Genomic DNA, 24,912 nt, shown 5'->3' with positions numbered 1-24,912 from the left:
AATGTTTGTATCCGTAGTTCCTGACCATTTGCCCAGCTTTTCTATTTCCAGCCTTTCTTATGATTGTGTTTTTTATTGTCTCTATTTCAGTTTTCAACACTTGCACTGTTTGAATTTTTTCTTGCAAATTTTGTTTTATCTTTTTGTCCATTTGTTGCATTTTATGAATTTTTTGGTTTGTTCTTTCTTCCATTTCTTGCATTTTTGGGGTTTTTCCTTCCACTTCTTGCATTTTTGGTTTGTTTTTCCGTTCATTTCTTTGAGTGATTTTCCTATATCCTCTTTCAGGGGCTCTATCATTTTCATGAAGTTGTTTCTAAGGTCATTCTCTTCTGCTTCATTTGCATTGGAATGTTGGATTCTTTCTGGTGTGGAGTCTCCAGAATCTGACTGTGTCATATTTTATTTTCTGTTGCTGAGTGTGTTTTTGTATTGTCTCTTTCCCATCTCTTCTTCTACTGGTCTTGTGTTTAGGGGATTGAAAGGGGACAAGTGTTCCCTTTTGGTAAGTGCTAGCAAGTCCAATATTCTGGTAGTCCTTTTATTCCTCGTGTCAGTACTGGTCCCGTGGTTGCATCAGAATACCAGGAATCTTGGGTGATTCACATCCCACCTGGTTCCCTGGTCCCTTTGGTGGAAGAGAAGACTTTGTATATGGTGTGCTCCCATCGGGATTGGAAGCTCTGTGTCCATCCCCAGTCATTGTAAGCCAAACAGGGGATGCGGGTCTTGTTTACCTGGATCTGCTGGTTTCCTGGTCTCGTTGGTGGAAAAGAAGACCTGAAATATGGGTTGCTTGGCTTCTACCAGGAAGGTAAGCTCTATGAAAGTTCCCAGGCAATCCTCAGGCACTGGAATGCATACCCGAATGCAGGGCCTGTTTTAAATTGTCCCACTGGACCAGCTGGTCCATTGGTCTTTCTGGTGCATGACTTCTGCTGGGATCCCCTCTAATTTTAATAACCATTCCATCTTTTGGATTTCATGAGAATACTTGCACCATGAGATGCTTGATATATTTATCTTCCTCCACTTCCAAATCACCATATGATTTTATCCTTATCTCCCTCATATAACCATTGACGTAATCCTGTGACATACAGTCATTATGGACTGTCTGTTTTGTCATACACCTGTTAAAAATATGTAAATTCTGCAATGTGTACACCCGTGCCATTGCTTTCATGCATGTACAAATGATACATAATGTCAACAGTAATATTAGAAACGTTTTCAGTGCCATCCTTTCAGTTTATTGTCTTCTGTCTGTATATGGTTCTATATTTTATACTACCTTTTGTAAGTGTCCTCTGAATTTCCAAAAGCTCTGTTGTAGAGAGAACCAAATAGGAAAGGGTTTTATGTAACATTTATTCTCGCTAATTTGTGTGATCATGTGCTTCCTGAGATTCTCTTTATGCTCCCATTTTGTGAAGTACAGAAAGTAGATTTCCTGAAACTCAGCATGCTCGAATTGCTTTTGGAGGAATGAGTGACCTGGATCCTGCTGAGTGCATCTGCCTACACCTTCCCCCACTCAAGGAAGAGGGGAGAGGGTCAGGGCAAGGGCAGAGGGCAGAGGAAGAGGGAAGAGGGGAGAAGGCAGAGTGCAGAGGGTAGAGGGCCGAGGGCAGAGGGCAGTGTGAGCTGTAGAACCCCTTCTTAGTCCCCACATTCTTCTGCTCATGAATGTGGGTCTGTCTTCTGGCCTACTAAATGTCCCAAGGAGAAGATTGCCCGATTTCTCACCTGGCCAATAGGCTGAGCTTTAGGGTAACCATATTGAACATGATTTCTATGTCATCAGCCCTTTTCAGGACACTAGTGTATAATCATAGAACCAGGTCCCAAGAGGGCATTACTATACCTGCCTAAACACCATAGTAGGAAGGGTACGATCAAATTTCTTAATTTCCCAAGCACTTCCCACTTAGGATGCCTACACACATTCTCTTGGCACATTCCTTATCAAATTTGCAAAGGAATTTTTGAGCTTGGGATGTCATTCATGTGGTTGAAATTCCATGCCACTGATGTGTATTGAGTGGTTCTCCTCATGATGATGAGCCTGGGCATCTAGGCAAAGAGAGGAATGCCTGGCCAGTTGCATCGTGTCAAATTGCCTCATGTGGCCTGATGCCTGCATGTCAGGACAATTTCACTAATCCTAACAAGAAAAAGATATTAAAGTTTGCCTAACTGATATGTACATTTGTGTACTAGAACACTGAGAGTCTCCCGTTGCATTATGAGCCTGAGAGGAATAATCTAGTGATATCCCTGCCATTGAGAGCTTGCATATTGGAAATTCATTGGCGTCATCTTTGCAAATTTGAAGTATATCAACTTCCTGACACAGCGAGAACATGGAGTTTTTTCCCTAGCAGAAACAATCAGCATGGGAGCTAGATAGACACCAAGTCAGGAATGTCACTGTAACATTTATATATCAGTGAGCTGTGCAAGGCACATGGCCTATACATCCTGACCCAATCCTGGTGTTCATTTCCCCAAACAGTCACTGCTCTGTGTCCCCATACCTACTATTTGGAATTCTACAAGAAAAGACAGTTTGAAATACAATCCTTTCCTCATAGGAATAGGCATAGGGGATTCCAAAAGGAAGGGAGAGCACATGTTCTGTGCTACTAGTGTCACTGGATTCCTAGAAGATCATGCCAGGTAATATTTGTAGGTAGATATCCAAAAGAGACCTAGGCTCTTAAGCTGGTCTTTCCACTTACCTTAAGGTGAAATGACCGGGGCACCATGTCTACATCCTAGATCACTGAAATGCAGAAGAGAAAAGATGGACATGGGCAAAGTGCTGTTGCCAGCCAGCATTGACATACATAGATTGCCTAAACAAGTGTCTTCTGAGGCAGGCTCATTGCTTTCCTAAAGAAGAGCACCTGGACTTCACAGGATTCCCCAGAGAAGGAAACACTACTGGGTGAATGAGGGCCTGTGTACTCATCTATGAGAACAGCCTGAGGAGTCTAGACCCCATTACTCCCAAGTCCTTTTGCCTGGCTCATTGTAATCCTATTGACCATGATTTTTCCGTCATCACCTCTTTCATGACAATGGTTTGTCATCATAGACCCGCATCCTCAGAAGACAGCTATACCTGATAATGGTACACAAACAGTGCTGCTTGCCGGGATAACAATGACCATGTCTCAGGTAGTTCTTGGCGAGCTTTGGACAACTGGTCAGCCTGCATTTGGCTCCTGCATGGGATAAAGTAGAATCGGTTCACTCAGTTAAGGAAAATTTTGGCATGCCAGAATGTCATGTCTGTGTCATTTGGTATGTAATACCCTTCTTTTGAATGCCCCAAAACAGGAGTATGATAATTGGGGGCAATTGCTAATCAAAACCGTGGAAGAGATAATGAAAATTTTTAATGGTGGTTTCCTGTTAGCCACCGCTAGCCTAGTTTAAGTCTTCACTTGTTTCAACCTTATCCACACTTCCTGCATTCATAGCATTAGCTGACAGACAATTGTGAAGGCACATTATCGGTCTGTTGAAAACATTTTAGCTTTTGATCATGCACTGAATCATAAAAGGTACAACCTGACATTTACTGTTCTTTGCACAGCGCTATTCCATTTCCCTCTGAAATCACTGCCTAGTCACCATAGAAAGAAGGGTATGTTCAAATTTCTTAATTGTGCAACCACTGCCCACTTAGGACGCCTACACACAGTCTCTTAGCACATTCCTTATCACATGAATAATGAAGTTTTTACAGCTTTTGATATCATTCATGTGGTTGAAATTCCATGTAACTGATGTGGGCTGAGTGGATCTCCACATATTGATGATCCTGAGCATCTAGGCAAAGAGGGGAATGCCTCTCCAAGTGCACCCTTTCGAATTGCCTCAGGTTGAGTGATGCATGAACGGCAGGACAATTTCTAATCCCAATGAAAGGAAAAGGTTTCTGTGTTTTACTAACTGATATAGTTACATTTGTGCACTAGTACATTTGTGCACTAGAACACTGTGAGTATCCATTTGCTTTATGAGCCCAAGAAAAGTAGTGCACAATGAGCATGCATAGAGGACATTCATGAGTGCCATGTTTGGAAGTTTGGAGTATGTCACCCTGCTGACACAGGGAGAACATGAAGCCCTTGCCCTGGCTCTAATGATCTGCATGAGAGCTAGATAGACACCCAAAGGCAGAGATTTGAAGATCACTTTCATCTATCACTGATCTGTGCAAGGGACAGGGCCTGAATGTCCTGCCTCAATCCTTATGTCACACCTCTCTGAAGAGTCACTGCTCTGTTTCACAACACCTACTACTTTGAATTTGTGAAGACAAAGATTATCTTCCTTTTCTCATGGTCTTCTGACTAGGGTATCCCAAAAGTAAGGTAAAGAAAAAGTTTTTTACTTTAAATGTCACTGGAATCCTAGAAGGTCATGCTTTCTAATGTTTGAAGGCAGAGATGCAAAAGAGATTGAGGTACTTAAACTGATCTTTCAACTTACCAGAATGTGTAAGGACAGGGGTTCCAAATCGGTATCCTTGATCATTGAAATGCAGAAGAGAAGAGACAGACATGAACAGAATTCTGATGCCTGACAGAACTGACATACATAATTGCCCCAACAAATGCCTTCTGAGGCAGGCTCAGTAGTCTCATTAAGAAGAGCACCATTCCCTCACAGGATTCCCCAAACTTGGAAACACTTCTGGGTGAATGAGGGCCTGTGCACTGGCCTATGAGAATGGCCTGAGTAGACTAGTCCCCCTTTTCTCTCCTCTCCATTAGCCTGGGTCTCAGCATAATCCTATTGAGCATGATTTTTTTGTCATCACCACTCTTCATGACTTTGGTTTGTCATCATAGACCTTGGTCCTCAGAAGGCACAGCTATACCTGATAATGGGATACAAACAGTGCTACTTACCAGGATGACAAAGACCATCTAGAAGGTAGGTCTCCATGAGCTTCGGACAAATGGTCAGCCATCATTAGACTCCTGAAAGGAATCAAGCACAATCAGTTCCCTTAGTGAAGGCACATTCTGCTTTGCAAAAAAAAATCAGGAAATTGTCAGAGGAACTGCAATGCTAAGCTTCCAGACACCCCAACACTGTAGCACAATACAATTTTTAATCAAAGTCATGAAAGAGATAATGAAAAAATTTAATGGTAGTTACCTGTTTGCTACCCCTATACATGTTTAACCCTTCTAATGTTTCACCCTCATTCTCCCTGCCTGCATTCATAGCATTAGCTGACAGATCACTGGGAAGGCATATTTTAAGTTTGGTGAAATTATTTTAGCTTCTGTTAAGTCACTGTGTCTTTCAAGGTCCAAGACCATTCATCTCCAGTTCTTTGCACAACTCTATCCCATATCCCTATGATTTCACTGCCTAATCAACATTTTAAGATGAGTACCCTCGATGTTATTTATTTCACAAGAACCACCTGTTTAATATACCTACAACAATACTCTTGGCCCATTCCTTTTCACATGTGCAATGGAAGACTTTGCAGCTTGTGATGTCACAATTCCCTCTGACATCATTGTCTAATCACGATTGTAAGAAGCTGACCCTAATGGCTTTTCTATTTCCCAAGTAATGCCTACATAGGATATCTAAACCTGTACCTTTGGCCCATTCTTTATCATATATGCAACATAAGCCTTTGTAGCTTGGCATGTCATTCATATGGTCGAAATTCCATTCCACTGATGGGTGGTGAGTGGGTCTCCTCATGGTGATGAGCCTAGGCATCTAGGCAAAGAGAGGAATGCCTGGCCAGTTGCATCCTGTCCAATTGGCTCATCTGCCCTGATGCCTGCATGGCAGGTCAAGTTCACTAATCCTAACAAAATGAAAAGTTATGTAAGTTTGCCTAACTGATATGTACATTGTGCACTAGAACACTGTAAGAATCCGTTTGCTTTATGAGCCTGAGAAAAGCAACCTAGTGAATTCCTGCTGTTGAGGGTCTGCTTAGTGGAAATACCTGAGCACCATCTTTGAACTTTTGGAGCATATCACCGTCCTGACACAGCGAGAATATGAAGTATTTGCCTTGGCAGCAACAACCAGCATGGGACCTAGATAAACCACCCCAAGCCATGAGTTTCAAGGTAACATTTACCTATCACTGACCTGTGCAAGGCACAGGGCCTGTACAACCTGATCCAATACTGGTGTCCCATTTCCCCGAACACTAACTGCTCTGTTCCCCATACATACTATTTGGAATTCTACAAGAAGTGGAAGATTGAAATACCATCCTTTTCTCATGGGAATAGGCTTATGGGATACCCAAAAGGAAGAGAGAGCACATGTTTTGTGCTGCAAATATCACTGGATTCCTGCAAGGTCATGCTTTGTAATATTTGAAGGCAGATATCCAAAAGAGACCCTGGCAGTAAAACTGATTTTCCACTTACTTGAAAGTGAAATGATTGGGGTACCAAGTCTGCATCCTGGATCACTGAAATGCAGAACAGAAGATATGGACATTAGCAGAGTGCTGATGCTGACCAGCAATGGCATACTTAGATTGCCCCAACAAGTGCCATCTGAGGCAGGACTCATGCTTTCCTTAAGAAGAACACCTGGACCTCACAGGATTCCTCAGTCAGGGAACCACTCCTTGGTGAATGGAGGCCAGTGCACTGGCCTATGAGAAAGGCCTGATGGGACTAGGCCTCCATTTATCCCCTGTCCCTTAGCCTGGGCCTCAGCGTAACCCATGATTTTTCATCATCACGTCTCTTCATGAAAGTGGTTTGTTATCATAGACCTGCATCCTCAGAATGCTTAGGCATACCTGCTAGAGGGACTCAAACAGTGCTGCTTACCAGGATGGTAAAGACATAGAAGGCAGGTATTGGCGAATTTAGCACAAATGGCAGTGGGATTTATGCTCCTGCAGTGGATTTATCAGAATCAGTTGTCTTAGTCAAGGAAAATTTTGGGGGTCCCAAAATTGCAAGTCACTGTCAGCAGAATTGAAATCCCCAGGTTTCTAATGCCCAAATTCTGGATTATGATAATTGAGGGCATTGACAATCAGTGCCTTAAAGTAGACAAGAATAAAACTTCAATTGTGGTTATGTTTGACACCCCTAGCCAAGTTTAAACCTTCAAATATTTCACCCTCATCCTCATTGGAAGCATTCATTGCCTTAGGTGACAGACCATTGGAAAGGCATATTATAGGCTTGGTGACAACATTTTACAATCTGATCATGCACTGTGTCTTTCAAGGTCCAAAACATCTCATCTGCTCTTCACAGTGCTATCGCATTTCCCTCTGACATCAATGACTACTTACCATTGTAGGATGCATAACCTCAGGTTTCTTAATTGCCCAAGCACCACATGTGTAGGATCCCTTCACCTGTTCTCTTGGCTAATTCCTTATCACATGAAGGATCGAGGCCTTTATAGATTGGGATGTCATTCACGTGTTTGAAATTTCATGCCACTTATGTGTGGTGAGTGGGTCTCCAAATGGTGATGAGCCTGTGCATCTAGGCAATAGAGGAATGCCTGGCCAGATATACACTGTCAAATTGCCTCCTGTTGCCTAATGGCTGCATGGCAGAACAAGTTCTCTACTTCTAACAAAAAGAAAAGGTATCTGAGTTTGCCTTACTTATATGTACATTAGTCCACTAGAACACTGTGAGTCACTCTCTCTCTTTTGAGCCCCAGAAAGGTAATCTAGTGATCTTCCTGAAGTCCAGGGCCTGCATACTGGACAGCCATGAGCACCATCTGTGAAAATTTGGAGCATGAAACCTTCCTGACACAGTGAGAACATGAAGCTCTTGTCCCGGCAGTAACTATCAGTATGGAAAGTATTTGAAGAATACCTTCACCTATCAATGAGCTGTGCAAGGAAAATGGCCTGAACATCTTGACCCATTCCATGTGAAACACATCTTTGAACCATCCCTGCTCAGTTACCAAATACCTACTACGTGGAATTCTAAAAGACAAGGCAGGTTGAATTAGGCCAAGGGATTCCAATAAGGAAGGAAGAGCCCAAGTTCTATGGCTTAAAAATCACTAGATTCATAGAAGGTAATGTTTTCTAATGTTTGAAGGCAGACATCTACAACAGACCTTGGCACTTAACATGAAATTTCCACTTACCTGAAGCTGAAATGACTGAGCTAGAAGACTGCATCGTGGACAACTGAAATGTAGAAAAGAAGTGATGGAAATGAGGACAGTGCTGATGCCGGCCAGCATTGATGTACAAAGATTGCCCCAACTAGTGTCTTCTGAGGCAGGACTCATGCTCTCCTAAAGAGGAGCACCTGGAGCTCACAGGATTGCTCAGACATGGAACCACTCCTGGGTCAATGACGGCCTGTGCATGCCTATGAGAATGGCCTAAGTAGACCAGGCCCCCATTTCTCCCCTGACCTTTTGCCTGGGCCTCAGAGTAATCCTATTGAGCATGATTATTATGTCATCACCTCTCTTCTTGACATTGTTTTGTCATCATAGACCCACATACTCAAAAGGCATAGCTATACCCTAATAAAGGGACACAAAAATTGCTGCTTACCAGGATGACAAAGACCATCTAGAATGTAAGTCTCGGCTAGCTTCAGAAAATTGTCAGCCGGCATTAGGTTCCTGCAAGGGTAAAGCAGAATCAGTTCTCTTAGTCCTGGAAAATTTAGCATCACCAAAATGTCATGTCATTGTAAGAGAAATTGAAATGCCCAGCTTTGGAATACCCAAACTCTCTACATGATAGTTGGAGGCTATTTTTAATCAAAGTCGTGGAAGTGATAATGAAAAATTATAATGCTTGTTACCTGTTTGGTACCTGAAATCAAGTTTATCTCTTCAAAAATTTCACCCTCATCCTCACTGCCTGCATTCATAGCATTAGATGATAGACCATTTAGAAGGTGTATTATAGGTATGCTGAAAACATTTTACCTTCTGATCAGGCAAAGTTTCCTACAAAGTCCAAGACCATTCATGTGCAGTTCTTTGCAAATCTATTTCCCATTTCACTCTGACATCTCTGCCTAATCACCATTGTCAAATGCATACCCACAGGTTCTTTATTGGCTTAAAACTGCCTGCTAGGACACCTACACCTGTACTCCTGGCCCATTTCTTATGACATATTCAACGGAAGCCTTTGTAGCTTGGGATGTTATTCATTTGTTTGAATTTCCTTGCCACTGCTGTGTGGTGAGTGTGCCTCTACATATTGATGAGCCTTTTCATCTAAGCAAAGAGGGTAATGCCAGTCCAGATCACCATATCTAATTGCCACAAATAGGCTGAAGCATGAATGTCAGGATATGTTCACTAATCCTAAGGAAAAGGAAAAGGTATCTGTGTTTGTTTAACTGATATGTACATTTGTGCATTAGATTACTGTGCTTGGCTGTCTGCCTCATGAGCTCCAGAAAAGTAACATAGTGATCTCACTGCAATATAGGGTATGCATAGTGGACATTCTTGAACACCATCTACACAAGTTTGGAGCATGTCACACTCCTGGCCCAGCGAGAAAATGAAGCTCTTGCCCCAGCTGAAACAATCAGTATGTGAGTTAGATAGATACCCCATGGCAGGGATTTGAAGATCAAATTCACCTATCAATGAGCTATGCTAGGAAAAGTTCCTGTATGTCCTGACCCAAACATTGTGTCCAACCTCCACAAACAGTCACTGCTCTGTTTCACAGTACCTACTACTTGGAATTCTACAAGATATGGCAGTCTGAATTACCAAACTTTTCTCATAGTGTTAGGCCTAGCAGATTTTCAAAAGGAAGGGAGAGCCCAAGTTGTATGCCTTAAATGTCACTGCATTCTTAGAAGATAATGCTTTCTAATGTTTGAAGGCAGATATTCAAAAGAGTCCTAGGTACTTAACATGAACTTTCCACTTACCTGAAGGTGAAATGACTGTGTTAGAAGACTGCATCCTCAATCACTGAAATGCAGAACAGAAGAGATGGGCATGGACAGACATACATAGATTGCCCCAACTAGTGCATTCTGAGGCAGGACTCATGCTCTCCAAAAGAAGAGCACTTGGACCTCACAGGATTCCTCAGACAGGGAACCACTCCTGGGTGAATGAGGGTCTGTGCATGCCTATGAGAATGGCCTAAGTAGACCAGGCCCCCATTTCTCCCCTGACCTTTTGCTGGGCCTCAGAGTAATCCTATTGAGCTTGATTTTTATGTCATCACCTCTCTTCATGACATTGGTGTGTCATCATAGACCCGCGTGCTCAGTAGGAACAGCTATACTGTTAGTGGGACAGAAACAGTGCTGCTTACCAGGACGACAAAGACCATCTAGAAGGTAAGTCTTGGTGAGCTTCAGACAAATGGTCAGCCGGCATTAGGCTACTGCAATGGATCAAGCAGAATCAGTTGTCTTAGTCAAGGAAAATTTAGCATCCCCAAAATATAATGTCAGTGTCAGAGATTTGAAATTTCCACCTTTGGAACACCCAAACCCTCTACATGATAGTTGGGGGCAATTTTAAATCAAACTTGTGGAAGAAATAATGAGAAATTTTAATGCTCCCTGTAGAAAAGTTTAACCTTTCAAATGTTTCAACTTCATCCTCAATTCCTGAATTCATAGCATTAGCTGAAAGACCATTTAGAACACATATTATAGGTCTCCTTTTTAGCTTCCTTTTTATCATTTTTTATTTTAACTTTAAATAGATTGTTTTACATGTCAATCCCAGTTCCCTCTCCCACCCCTCCTCCCGCACTACCCTTCCCACCCACCCTCCCACCCTATTGCCAAATCCTTCCACATAGGGGATATCTAGAGTCTGCCATTTCACTCTGGGTAGAGTCTAGGCACTCCCCTAAGAGTCCAGGCTGAGAGAGCATCCCTCTTTGTGCTATAAGCACACGATGACTGTTTGTATTCCAGGGATAGACACTGATCCACAGCTCAGGGCCCCATAGGTTTCCCAGGCCTTCTCGCTGACACTCACATTTGGGGGTTCCAGACAAGTCCCATGCTGGCCTCCCCACTGTCGGTCTGGGGTCCAAGAGCTCTCCCCTGTTCAGATCAGCTGTCTCTGCTGGTTTTGCCAGCCCATTCTTTGCCAATTTGCTCATCACTCCTCTCTCTCTGTCACTGGGTTCCTTGGGTTCAGTTCAGTGATTAATTGTGTGTTTGCCTCTGCTTCCATCAGTCACAGGATGAAGGCTCCCAGATGGTTGTAGACATCAAGTTCATTATCAGGAATGGGCATTCGAGGTGGTCTCTCCACTATTGCTTAGCTTGCCAATTGGTGTTATCCCTTTAGATCACTCGAGGTCACTCTGGTGCCTGATATGTCTTCTATCCTAGATTCCCTCTTCCCCCTCTTCTACCCCCACCCCCTCAACTTCCTGTTCCCCCATGACCAACTCTCTTCCTCTTCAACCCCTCTTTTCTTCCCAACTCCCACTCCCCACCCACCCCTTGCCGTGTTCCCCATCCATTCAGAGGATCTTGTCTCAATCCTCTTCTCTTGGGTTCTATGAATATTTGCATATCCTTTAGGTTCTTTCCTGTTTCCCAGACTCTATCAGTGGAAGTGCAGACTGGCACTATCCTGATCCATGTCTAAAACCCATATATGAGTGAGTACATACCATGTTTGTCTTTTTGCGCCTGGGTTACCTCACTCAGGATGGTTTCTTCCAGTGCTATCCATTTCCCTGCGAATTTCAAGATTCCATTGTTTTTTTCTGCTGAGTAATACTCCATTGTGTAAATGTACCACATTTTCTCTATCCACTCTTCAGTTGAGGGGCATCTAGGTTGCTTCCATGTTCTGGCTATTACCAATAATGCTGCTATGAACATAGTGGAGCAGATGCCCTTGTTGTATGAATTTGTCTCATTTGGACATATGCCTAAGAGTGGAATTGCTTGGTCTAGTAGTAGATTTATTCCTATTTTCTTGAGGAATCTCCATACTGATTTTCAAAGAGGCTGTATGAGTTGGCACTCCCACCAGCAGTGGAGGAGTTCCTCTCTCTCCACATCCTCTCCAGCATAAACTGTCTTCTGTGTTTTTTTATTTTAGCCATTCTGACAGGAGTAAGATGGTATCTCAGAGTTGTTTTGATTTGCATTTCTCTGAAGGCTAAGGATGTTGAGCACTTTCTTAAGTGTCTCTTGGCCATTTTAGCCTCCTCTATTGAGAATTCTCTATTTAGTTCTGTACCCCACCTTTTAATTGGATCCTTTGGTGTTTTGGAGACTTGTTTCTTGAGTTCTTTGAAAATTTTGGAGATTAGCCCTCTGTCAGATGTGGGGTTATTGAATATCTTTTCCCATTCTGTGGCCTGCCTTTTGTCTTTTTGACTGTGTCCTTTGCCTTACAGAAGCTTTTTAGTTTCAGAAGGTCCCATTTGTTAATTGTTGATCTCAGTGCCTGTGCCACTGGTGTTGTGTTTAGTAAGTGGCCTCCTGTACCAACTCGTTGAAGAGTATCTCCCACTTTCTCTTCTAAAAGTTTCAGTGTGGCTGGATTTATGTTGAGATCTCTGATCCATTTGGACTTAAGTTTTGTACAAGGCGATAAACATGGATCTATCTGCAGTCTTCTGCATACCAGTACCCAGTTATGCCAGCACCATTTGTTGAAGATACTTTCTTTTTTCCATTGTACAGTTTTAGCTTCTTTGTCAAAAATCAAGTGTTCATAGGTGTGTGGGTTAAAATTAGGGCTTTCGATTCGGTTCCATTGGTCTACGTGCCTAATTTTGTGCCAATACCAAGCTGTTTTTAGGACTATAGCTCTATAATAGAGTTTGAAGTCAGGTATGGTGATGCCTCCTGAAGGTCCTTTATTGTATAGGGTTGTTTTGGCTTTCCTGGGCCTTTTGTTTTTCCATATAAAGTTGATTAATGTTCTTTCTAGGTCCTTGAAGATTGTGATGGAATTTTGATAGGTAGTGCATTGAATTTGTAGACTGCTTTTGGCAAGATTGCCATTTTTATTATGTTGATCCTACCAATCAAAGAGAATGGGAGATCATTCCATTTTCTGGTATCTTCTTTGATTTCTTTCTTTAAAGACACAAAGTTCTTGATATACAGGTCTTTCATTTCCTTGGTTAACATTATCCCCAGATATTTGAGGCTGTTTTTTCCTATTGTTAAGGGTGATGTTGCTCTGATTTCTTTCTCAGTCACTTCATCATCTGTATATAATAGGGCCACTGATTTTTTTGAGTTTACCTTGTATCCTGCCACATTGCTGAAGGTGTTTATCAGCTTTAGCAGTAACGTTGCGGAGTTTTTTGTGTCACTTATGTAAACTATCATATCATCTGCAAATAGTGAAAGTTTGAATTCTTCTTTTCCTATTTGTATCCCCTTTATCTCCTTTTGTTGTGTTATTGCTGTAGCTAGAACTTCAAGTACAATATTGAAGACATAGGGAGAGAGTAGACAGCCTTGTCTTGTTCCTGGTTTTAGAGGAATTGCTTTGAGTTTCTCTCCATTTAGTTTGATGTTAGCTGTTGGTTTACTGTATATTGCTTTTATTATATTCAGGTACGTTCCTGTTATCCCTGATCTCTCTAGGACCTTTATCATGAAGGGGTGCTGGATTTTGTCAACGGATTTTTCAGCATCTAGTGAGATGATCATGTGGTTTTTCTTTCGCAGTTTGTTAATATGGTGGATTACATTGATAGATTTTCTAATGTTGAACCATCCCTGCATTCCTGGAATGAAGCCTACTTGATCATGGTGGATGAGTTTTCTGAAGGTTCCATGTGGTGCCGAGAAGAAGGTATATCCCTTTGTATTTGGGTGGAATGTTCTATAGATGTCTGTTAAACCCAGTTGGGTCATAACTTCTATTAGTTCTTTTTTTTCTTTGTTAAGTTTCTGTCTGGAGGTCCTGTCTAGCAGTGGGAGCGAAGTGTTGAAGTCTCCTACTATTAGTGTGTGAGATTTTATGTGCATTTTGAGCTTTAGTAATGTTTCTTTTACGACTGTAAGTGCCTTTGTATTTGGGGCATAGATGTTTAAAATTGAGACTTCGTCTTGATGTATTTTTCCTTTGATGAATATGCAGTCTCCTTCTTCATCTCTGTTGATCGATTTTAATTTGATGTCTAATTTGTTAGATATTAGGATTGCTACACCTGCTTGTATCTTGGGACCGTTTGATTGGAAGATCTTTTCCCAACCCTTTACTCTGAGATAACGTCTGTCTTTGATGTTGAGATGTGTTTCTTGTATGCAGCAGAAGGAAGGGTTCTGTCTTCGCATCCATTTTGCTAGTCTGTGTCTTTTTATAGGCAAGTTGAGGCCGTTGACATTGAGGGATATTAATGACCATTGATTGGTGATACTTGTTTGTGCTTGATTTATTGTTAGTGAAGTTATTTTGTGTAGTATCTCCTCCCTTTTTCTTTTGGTGTTTTGTAAATTGTGATTATATATTGCCTGTGTCTTTGTGAATGTAGTTATCTTCCTTGGATCTAGGATTTCCTTCTAGCATTTTCTGTAGAGCTGGATTCATGGATACGTATTTTTTAAATCTGTCTTTGTCATGGAATATTTTGCTATCTCCATCTATGGTAATTGAGAGCTTTGCTGGATATAGTAGTCTGGGCTGGCATCCTTGTTCCCTTAGCGTTTGTAGGACACCTGTCCAGGATCTTCTGGCTTTCATCGTTTCCATTGAGAAGTCAGGTGTAATTCGGATAGGTCTGCCTTTGTATGTTACTCGGCCTTTTTCTTTAACTGCTCTTAATATTTTCTCTTTACTCTGTAGGTTTGATGTTTTGATTATTATATGGCGAGGTGACTTCTTTTTCTGGTCGAGCCTATTTTGTGTTCTGTAAGATTCTTTTATTTTCATAGGCATATCTTTCTTTAGGTTAGGGAAGTTTTCTTCTATGATTTTGTTTAATATGTTTTCTGTACATTTAAGTTGTATTTCTTTGCCTTCTATACCTATTAGTCTCAGGTTTGGCTTCTTTAAGGTGTCCCATATTTCTTGGATATTTTGTGTTAAGGATTTGTTGGTTTTGAGATTTTCTTTGGTTGATGACTCTATATCCTCTAATGAGTCTTCAACACCTGAGATTCTCTCTTCTATCTGTTGTATTCTATTGGTGATACTTGCATCTGTAGTTCCTGATCATTTACCCAGCTTTTCTATTTCCAGCATCCCTTCATTCTGTGTTTTCTTTATCGTTTCTATTTCAGCTTTCAATCCTTCAACTGTTTGAGTTGTTTCCTTCATTTTTTTTGGTTGTTTTTCTTGGTGCTCTTTAGATTCTTTGAGAGATTTGTTTATTTCTTGAATTTTTCCCTCATTTCATTTATTTGTTTGTTTGTTTTTTTCTTCTATTTCTTTAAGGGATTTCCTCATTTCTTCTTTGAGGGCCTCCATCATCTTCCTAAAATAATTTTTAATGTCTGTCTCCTCTTCTTCGTCTATGTAGTGCTTTACGGGTCTTGCTGGTGTTGGGTCCCTAGATTCTGGTGGGGTCATGTTGGTGTTTCTATTGCTGAGTGAGCTCTTATTCTGTCTTCTTCCCATCTCTTCTTCCAGTGGGTGGTGGTGGGGTCTTTCTGTCTCCACTTGTCTCCTTCCTTCCTGAAGCTGAAACAGGGGATGCTGACAGGGAGTTTGGGGCCTGGAAGGGCTGATGTCTTTCCTGAAGCTGGACTCGCTGTGGTTTGGGTCTTGGAAGGGCTGATGTCTTTCCTGTGTGGGCGGGTCTTCTGGATGCCAGGAGTGGCCCCGGAAGATCAAGGGGATGGGTGTTGGGCAGGGAGTCCTGCCGGAGACCTAATCTCACCTGAAGCTGGACTCGCTGGGGTTTGGGGCTTGAAAGGGCATATTTTAGCTTCTGATCAGGCACTGTGTCTTACACCTTCCAAGGCCATTCATCTCTAGTTTTTTGCACAGCTTTATCCCATTTCCCTCTGACATCACTGCCCAATCACCATTGTTGGATGGGTAGACTTAAGGTTCTTTAAAGCCCATTCAATGTGTGCATAGGATACATAAACCCATACTCTTGGCACATTTCATATCACATATGCAACTTAAATCGTTGCAGCTTGGGATGTCGTTCATGTTTTTGAAATTCCATGCCACTGTTTCGTTATGAGAAGGTCTCGACAAGGTGTTGAGCCTGTGCATCTAGGCAAAAACTGGAATGCCTGGCCAGATGCATGCTGTCAAATTTCCTCATGTTACCTGATGCCTGCATGGCAGGAAAGTTCACTAATCCTAATGAAAGGAAGGATATTTGAGTTTCCCTAACTGATAAGTACATTTGTGCACTAGGCCACTGTGGGTCTATGTCTGCCTTATAAGCCACAGAGAAGTAACCAATTTTTCTCCTTGCAGTTGTGGGCCAGCAAGGAGGATATTATTAAGTGCCATCTTTGCAAGTTTGGAGCATGTGAAACTCCCGACACAGCAAGAACATGAAGCTCTGGCCCCAGCAATAACATACAGTTAGGAGTTCAATAGACACCCCAAGCAGGGATTTCAAGAATACAATCACCTATCATTGACCTATGAAAAGAAAATTTCCTGAACGTCCTGACCCAATACTTGTGTCCCACCTCCAAGAACAGTCACTACTCTGTTTCCCAGTACCTCCTACTTGGAATTCTACAAGATAAGGCAGTTTGAATCACCACCCTTTTCTAATGGTTTTAGGCCTAGGGGATTCCCAAAAGGAAGGAAGAGCCCAATTTGTATGCCTTAAATATCAATGCATTCCTAGAAGATCATGCTTTCTGTTGTTTGAACGCAGATCCCCAAAAGAGACCTAGGCACTTAACATGAACTTTCCACTTACCTGAATGTGAAATGACTGGGATATAGGTCTGCATCCTTTATACTGAATAGCACCTGGACTTCACAGGATTCCCCAGAGAGGGAAACACGTCTTGTTGAAAGAGGTTCTGTGTACTGGCCTATGAGAATGGCCTGTATAGACTAGGCCCCCATTTCTCCACTATCGTTTATTCTGGGCTTCAGCATAATCATATTGAATATGATTTTTATGTAATCACCTATCTTTGTGACATTGGTTTGTCATCAAATCTGGGTCCTCAGAAGGCATAGGTATACCTAACTGTGGGACACAAATAATGCTGCCTATTAGGATAACAAATACCATGTAGGATTTAGGTTTTAGTGATCATCAGACAAATGGTCTGGGGGCATTAGGCTCGTGCAAGCGAACAAGTAGAATCAATTGTCTTATTAAAGGAAAATTTTCCATTGACATAGTATCATGTCTGTGTCAGAGGAATTGTAATCTCCTATTTCTGAACGTCCAAACACTTGAGCATTATAATTGGGGGCATTTGATAATCAAAGCAGTGGGATAGATAATGAAAAATTAAAATGATGGTTACCTGTTTGCCACCCCAAGACAAGTTTAACAATTCACTTGTTTCACCCTCATCCACACTGCCTGTATTCATAGCATTAGATGACTGACAATTGGGAATGCATAATACATTTCTGATGAAAGCTTTTTAGCTTCTGATCAGGCACTGTGTCATAAAAGTTCCTACCTGTCATTTGCAGTTTTTTGCACAGCTCTATCCCATTTCCCTCTGAAATCACTCACTAATCAGTATAGTAAATGGTTATGCTCAAAGTTCATAATTGTGCAAGCACAGCTTGCTTAGGATGCCTACACACATTCTATTGGCACATTCCTTATCACATGATCAAAGGAAGCCTTTGAAACATGAGATGTCATTCAGGTGATTGAAATTCCATGCCACTGATATTTGGTGAGTGGGTCTCCACATCATGATGAGTCTATAAATTTAGGCAAAGAGCAGAATGACTGGCCAGATGCACCCTGCCTAATTGCCTCATTTGGCCTGATGCCTGCAAGGCAGTGCAAGTTCACTAAAGTTAACAAAAGGAAAAGGTATCTGAGTTCGCATAACTGACATGTTCATTAGTGCACCAGAACACTGTGAGTCTCCATCTGCCTTATGAGACCTAGAGAATTAAAAAAGTGATCTCCCTGCAGTTGAGGGTTTGTAAGGTGGACATTCTTAAGTACCATATTTGCAAATTTGGAGCATGTCACCCTCCTAATACAGTGAGACCATGAAGCACTTTCTCAGCAGTAACAATCAGAAAGAGAGGAAGAAAGATGCCGCAAGGGAGGGATTTCAAGATCACATTCAGCTGTCACTGAGATGTGCAAGGGACAGGGTCTGAATGTCCTTATCCAATCCTTGTGTTCCACCTCCCTGAACAGTCACTCCTCTGTTTCCCAGTATCTACTACTTGGAATTCTACAAAACAAGGCAGTTTCGATCAACAGTCTATTTTTATGGGCTTAGTCCTAGGGAATTCCCAAAAGGAAGGGGGAGCACAAGTTCAATGCCTTAGCTATCACTGGTTTCCTAGAATTTCATTCTTTCTAATGTTTGTAGGCAGGGATCAAAAAGATATGAGGCACTTAACCTGATCTTTCCACTTACATGAAGGTGAAATGACTGAGGCACAAGGTCTGCATCCTGGATAACTGAAATCCAGAAGAAAAGAGATGGACATTGGCAGAGTGCTTATGCCTTGAAGCTTTGACATACATAGTATTTCCCAACAAGTGCCTTCTGAGGCAGGTTCATTGCTTTCCTAAAGAACAAAACCTGGACCTCACAGGATTCCCCCACAAAGGGAAAAATGCTTGGTGAATGAGGGCTTGTGCACTTGCCTATCAGAACAACCTGAGGAGACTATGCCCACATTTCTTCCCTGTCTTTTACCCTAGGACTCGGTGTAATGTTATTGACTATGATTTTTTTCTGTCATCACCTCACTTAGAGTCATTCAATTGTTACCATATTCCCTGGACCTCAGAAGGCATAGCTATACCTGATAGGGGGAAACAAACAGTGCTGTTTCAGGATAACAAAGACCATCTATATATTAGGTCTCAGCTAGCTTCAGACAAATGGTCAGCTGGCATTATGCTCATGCAAAGCATCAAGCAGAATCAGTTTACTTTTTTACTCAATCTCTCTCATTTTCCTCTATCTCTCTCTCTCTGTCATGTCTGTCTCCCTACATTTGGTCTCATTATAATAAATTATGGCTAATTTGCTCTCCATGGCTTGTGCTTCATCCATTGTGCCAGCCCTTATTCCCTAATTTTCAACAATGAGTAGTTGGCTAGGCTTCCAGTTCCAGGGATTAATTCCTTCCTATTAATCAGGTCTTCAGTCCAATCTCACACCTCTTTGTCAACCCTAAGTTATAACTGCTGCTATTGTATGCTTGTAGACATCTTTCCATGCTGTTCTTTGTGATGTGTAGGTGTCACAGATGCCTAATACTATTGAATGCTTTTTTCCCTTGGCAGCTTGTATAGCACTCTCTGGTACTGTGCAAGCTCATTCCCAGGGAGGAGGAATCCAGGACAGCTGCAGCTCTATTATTCCTCCATGTCCTGTGTCTGAAGTTTGTGGTATGTTCAGTAACTGAGACACTTACTTTTATGTTCTGGGAAGCAACCAAGGGCAACAGCAATAGCCTACATTACTTGGGGGAGTTTCTTGGACTCTTAACTTTGTCTGCTTTCATTTCCTAGAGTCATCAGAACCAACTTAGAATGGTTTGTTCTCCTGAACTTTTGGAAACTATAGGTCTAACATCAGGTCTTTGATAGGATGATGGAATCTTCTGAAGTCCACTCGGGGAGAATCTATTCTGTCTCTCTCTCTTTAACTTGTGAATATCTGATTCCTACCTATAATCTCATATTGTATTCCATATATACATATCTGCATCCAAATTTCCCTGTATATAAAGAGTCAAGTCATCCTGGTTTGGATCCCACTTTTGTGGTTTTATTTAAATTTTAGAGCTAGTATGAACCTGGGACTTCAACATATGAACTTGGGGGTGGGGAGAGGCAAACAATTTGGTATGCAGCATATCCTCTGAAGAGAAGCTATTAATTTTTGTGAAACTCAATGTTATTCTTGTCATTTGAATATTTAGGGTCATATTTAAGGCATCATTGCTAACTTAATGGCCATGAAATTTACCCCTACATATTCTTCTAAGAGTTTTTTCTCTTTTTTATTTTTTATTATTTATTTTTAAATTTAAATGTAAATTGGAAACAAAGTTGCTTCACATGTCAATTCCAGGTCCCTCAGCATTTCCCTTCCCTCATACCAATATCCCCTCAATTCCCCCAGGAGGTTGGGACCCTCAATGACGGTGTCCATAGCCTGCCATTTCATCCAGGGCATGCAGGGCCTAGACACTCCCCCAAGAGTTCAGCGTGAGATGCATCTCACATTATTTGATGGGAGTCCAAAGTCCATTTGTATAACCAGAATAAATACTGATCTACTGCCCAAGGCTCAATAGATTCCCTAGACTTTCTCACTGACACCCACATTCAGGGGGTCTTGATCAGACCCATGCTTAATTCCCAGGCAACATCCTGGGATTCAAGAGCTAACACTTGTCGGGTCACCTGTTTCTGGGGGTTAAACCAGCAAAGTCTTAATCCCTTTGTCATCAGTCTTCCCTCTCTGTCACTGGCTTTCTTGAGTTCAGCTAAAAGCTTAGCCGTGAGAGTCTGCATCTTCTTCCATCAGCAACTAAAGGAAGGTTCTGTTTCCCAGACTCTCTGGCCATGGGATTGTAGGATGGCAATCCCCAGATCTATGCGTAAATTCGATATATGAGAGAGTACATGCCATGTTTCTCTTTTTGAGACTGGGTTACCTAGCTCAGGATGGTTTCTTCCAGTGCCATCAATTTGCCTGCAAATCTTAGGATTCCATTGTTTTTTTCTGCTGAATAGTACTCAAATGTGTAAATGTACCACATTTTCTGTATCCACTCTTCGGTTGAGGGGCATCTACGCTGCTTCCAAGTTCTGGCTATTACTAATAATGCTGCTATGAACATAGTGGGACAGACATCCTTGTTGTATGAATCTGTATATTTTGGCTATATGCCTAAGAGTGGAGATGCTGGTTATTTTGATAGGTTGATTCCCATTTTTCTGAGAAATCTCCATACTGATTTCCAAAGTGCCTGAGCAAATTTGCACTCCAACCAGCAATGGAAAAGTGTTCCCTTTTTACCACATCCTCTCCAGCTTAAATTGTCGTTGGTGTTTTTGATTTTAGCCATTCTGACAGGAGGGAGATGGTATCTCAGAGTTGTTTTGATTTGCAATTCCCAGATGGCTAAGGATTTTCAGCACTTTCTCAGGTGCCTCTCAGCACTTTTAGACTCCTCTATTGAAAATTTTCTATTTAACTATGCAGCCCACTTTTTAATTGGAATCTTTGGTGTTTTGGAGACTTGCTTCTTGAGTTCTTTTTATATTTTGGAGATCAGCCCTCTATCAGATGTGGGGTTAGTGAATATTTTCTCCCATTCTGTGGGCTGCCTTTTTGTCTTGCTGGCTGTGTACTTTGCCTTATAGAATCTTCTCAGTTTCAGTAGGTCCCATATATTAATTGTTGATCTCACTGTCTGTGCTGCGGATGTTATGTTCAGGAAGCTGTCTCCTGAACCAACTCATTGAAGAGTATCTCCCACTTTCTATTCTTAGAGTTTCAGTGTGGCTGGATTTATGTTGAGATCTTTGATCCATTTGGACTTAAGTTTTGTACAAGCGATAAACATGGATCTATCTGCAGTCTTTTGCATACCAGTACCCAGTTATGCCAGCACCATTTGTTGAAGATGCTTTCTTTTATCCATTGTATAGTTTTAGCTACTTTGTCAAAAATCAAGTGTTCATAGATGTGTGGGTTAAAATCAGGGTTTTCAATTCGGTTCCATTCGTCTACCTGCCTATTTTTGTGCCAATACCAAGCTGTTTTCCTGACTATAGCTCTATAATAGAGCTTGAAGTCAGGGATGGTGATGCCGCTGGACATTGCCTTTTTGAACAGGATTGATTTTGCTATCCTGGGTCTTTTGTTTTTCCATACAAAATTGTTTTAAGAGGTCTTTAATTTCTTTTTGTTCTAAGAAAGTTATTCTTATTTTTAAGCAATGACTTTTTATTTCTCTCTCCCTCAGTTATTTTTTATCATTTTTATTTTAATTTTGAATAGCTTGTTTTACATGTCAATCCCAGTTCCCTCTCCCTCCCCTCTTCCCGCACTCCCCTTCCCCCCTCCCTCCCACCCTATTGCCAAATCCTTCCACATAGGGGATATCTAGAGTCTGTCATTTTACTCTTGGTAGGGTAAAGGCACTCCCCTAAGAGTCCAGGCTGAGATAGCATCTCTCTTTGTGCTATAGGCACTTGAAGACAGTTTGTATACCAGGGATAGACACTGATCCACAGCTCAGGGCCCCATAGGTTGCCCAGGCCTTCTCACTGACACTCACATTTGGGGGGTCCATATCAGTCCCATGCTGGCCTCCCCACTGTCGGTCTAGGGTCCAAGAGCACTCCCCTGTTCAGATCAGCTGTCTCTGCTGGTTTTGCCAGCCCATTCTTTGCCAATTTGCTCATCACTCCTCTCTCTCTGTCACTGGGTTCCTTGGGTTCAGTTCAGTGATTAGTTGTGTGTTTGCCTCTGCTTCCATCAATCACAGAATGAAGGCTCCCGGATGGTTATAGGCATCAAGTTCATTATCAGCAATGGGCATTCAAGGTGGTCCCTCCACTATTGCTTAGCTTGCCAATTGATGTTATACCTTTAGATCACTCGAGGTCACTCTGGTGCCTGATCTGTCTTCGATCCTATGATTCCCTCTTCCCCCTCTTCTACCCCCACCCCCTCAACTTCCTGTTCCCCCATGACCAACTCCCTTCCTCTTTACCCCCTCTATTCTTCCCAGGACCCACTCCCCCCACCCCTCGCCGTGATCCCCATCCATTCAGAGGATCTTGTCTCCATCCTCTTCTCTTGGGTACTATGCATATATGCATATCTTTTAGGTTCTTTCCTGTTTCCCAGATTCTCTATTTGTGGAAGTGCAGACTGGCACTATCCTGATCCATATCTAAAATTCATATATGAGTGAGTACATACCATGTTTGTCTTTTTGCGACTGGGTTACCTCACTCAGGATGGTTTCTTCCAGTGCTATCCATTTCCCTGCGAATTTCAAGATTCCATTGTTTTTTTCTGCTGAGTAATACTCTTTAATTTCTTTATTATTTCTTGTTTGACCCAGGAATGGTGCAGTTGTGCTTTATTCAATTTCCATGAGTTTTTAGGATTTCTGCAATATGTGTTGTTGTTGAATTCTAATTTTAGCACATGGTGGTTTGATAAGATGGATGGAGTTATTCCAATTTTTTGATACTGCAGAGGTTTGACATGTTGTAAAGTATGTGGTCGATTTTTGAGATGGTTCCATGTGGTGGTGAGAAGAAGGTATATTCTTTTTTATGTGGATAAAATGTTCTATAAATGTCTGTTAATCCCATTTGTGTCAGTACTTCTATTATACCCTTTGCTTCTTTGTTGTGTTTCTTTCTGGTATTCCTGTCTAGTGGTGAGAGTGGTGTGTTGAGATCTCCCACTACAAGTTCGAATCAGTTTTCTTATTCAAGAAAAAATTTGGTGAGCCAAAAGTTTCAAGTCTTTGTCACCAGAATTGTAATGCACAACTTCTGTATATCTAAATGCTCGAGCAAGATTATTGGGGCAATTGCTAATCAATTCAATGGGGGAAATAATGAAAAATTTTAACAATGTTTCCCTGTTTGCCACCTGTAGACAAGTTTAACCCTTCTCCTGTTTCACCATCATCTTCACAGCCTGAATTCATACCATTAGCTGGCAGAACATTGGGAAGGCATATTATAGGATGGGTGAAAACAAGTTAGATTCTAATAATGGACAATGTCCAAGACATGTCATCTACTTTTATTTGCACAGTGCTATACCATTTCCCTCTGACATTAGTCCCTAATCACCATTGGAGGATGCATACCCACAAGGGTCTTAATTGCACTATCACCATATGCTTAGGATCCCTACAACTGTTCTCTTGGCCCATTCATTATCACATGATTTATGGGGGTCTTTGAAGCTTTGGATGTCATTCATATGTTTGAAATTCCTTGCCACTTATGTGTGGTGAGTTGGGCTCCACAGGATGATGAGCCTTTGCATCTATGCAAAGGGGGGAATGCCTGTCTAGATGCTAGCTGTGGAATTGCCTCATGTTGCCTGATGCCTGCAAAGCAGGACAAATTCACTAATCCTAAAAATAGAAAAAGGTAACTGAATTTCATTTACTGATATATCCATCAGTGCAGTAGAACACTGTTAGACAGTTTCTGCCTTTTGACCCACAGAAAAATAACCCAGTGATCTTCATGCAGTCCAGGGTCTGCATACTGTGCATTCCTGAGCCCCATGTTTGCAACTTCATCGCATGTAAAACTCCTGACATGAAATTCTTGCCCTGGCTTTTCCAGTCAACATGGAAGGTAGATAGACACCTGGGGCAGGGATTTCAAGATCACATTCACATATCACTGAGCTGTGCAAGGGACAAAATCTGATCACTCTGACCAATCCTTTTGTCCCACCTCCCTCAACAGTCACTACTCTGTTTCCCAATACCTATTATTTGGAATTGTACATGACCAGGTATATTGAATTTCCATTCTTTCTCGGGGTTAGACTTTGAGGATCCCTAAAATGAAGCGAGAGCACAAGTTCTGTGCTGCAAGTATCACAGTAATCCTAGATGGTCATGTTTTTTAAAATTTTAAGACAGAGATCCAAAAGAGACGAGGGCACTTAGCATTATCATGACTCTTACCTGAATATCTCATGACTGGGGCAAATATTAGGCATGCTGGATCACTGAAATGCAGAAGAGAAGAGAATGACATGTGTAGAGTGCTTATGTATGGCAGCC

The 24,912-nt window shown here is 41.7% G+C and overlaps 1 long non-coding RNA gene, 6 other non-coding genes and 2 pseudogenes across 28 annotated transcripts in view; all 9 read right to left on the bottom strand.

Annotated features, from left to right (window-relative positions):
• The window catches only part of LOC106022184, a 202,162-nt gene that overhangs the window by 143,071 nt on the left and 34,179 nt on the right, over nt 1–24,912 (bottom strand). For 20 of the 22 annotated variants that reach the window (XR_005871914.1, XR_005871913.1, XR_005871919.1 and 17 more), the window contains 10 exons: nt 24,814–24,857; nt 10,328–10,399; nt 9,933–9,975; nt 8,579–8,649; nt 8,158–8,200; nt 6,441–6,484; nt 4,932–5,003; nt 4,510–4,545; nt 3,131–3,233; nt 2,745–2,788 (listed from right to left, as the gene is read on the bottom strand). This is a non-coding gene — a long non-coding RNA (uncharacterized LOC106022184). Of the gene's footprint in view, nt 1–2,744; nt 2,789–3,130; nt 3,234–4,509; nt 4,546–4,931; nt 5,004–6,440; nt 6,485–8,157; nt 8,201–8,578; nt 8,650–9,932; nt 9,976–10,327; nt 10,400–18,518; nt 20,411–24,813; nt 24,858–24,912 lie in introns of those variants that run through there. The other 2 variants (XR_005871922.1, XR_005871921.1) reach the window with 2 other exon arrangements.
• On the bottom strand, nt 1,764–1,842 carry LOC121134964. The gene has a single exon (XR_005872166.1). It is a non-coding gene; the product is annotated as a small nucleolar RNA SNORD115 (small nucleolar RNA).
• LOC121134851 lies at nt 3,032–3,107 on the bottom strand. The gene has a single exon (XR_005872060.1). It is a non-coding gene; the product is annotated as a small nucleolar RNA SNORD115 (small nucleolar RNA).
• LOC121135060 lies at nt 4,797–4,875 on the bottom strand. Its single transcript, XR_005872251.1, has one exon. It is a non-coding gene; the product is annotated as a small nucleolar RNA SNORD115 (small nucleolar RNA).
• Nucleotides 6,729–6,798, bottom strand: LOC121134971 (annotated as a pseudogene).
• Nucleotides 8,443–8,521, bottom strand: LOC121134984. Its single transcript, XR_005872177.1, has one exon. It is a non-coding gene; the product is annotated as a small nucleolar RNA SNORD115 (small nucleolar RNA).
• On the bottom strand, nt 10,194–10,272 carry LOC121134951. The gene has a single exon (XR_005872153.1). It is a non-coding gene; the product is annotated as a small nucleolar RNA SNORD115 (small nucleolar RNA).
• On the bottom strand, nt 17,032–17,114 carry LOC121134919 (annotated as a pseudogene).
• On the bottom strand, nt 18,807–18,887 carry LOC121134977. The gene has a single exon (XR_005872171.1). It is a non-coding gene; the product is annotated as a small nucleolar RNA SNORD115 (small nucleolar RNA).

This window comes from Mesocricetus auratus, unplaced genomic scaffold, assembly GCF_017639785.1.
Source record: "Mesocricetus auratus isolate SY011 unplaced genomic scaffold, BCM_Maur_2.0 Super-Scaffold_100030, whole genome shotgun sequence".
Lineage (NCBI taxonomy): Eukaryota > Metazoa > Chordata > Mammalia > Rodentia > Cricetidae > Mesocricetus > Mesocricetus auratus.
This window is presented reverse-complemented; position numbering and strand designations above follow the sequence as displayed.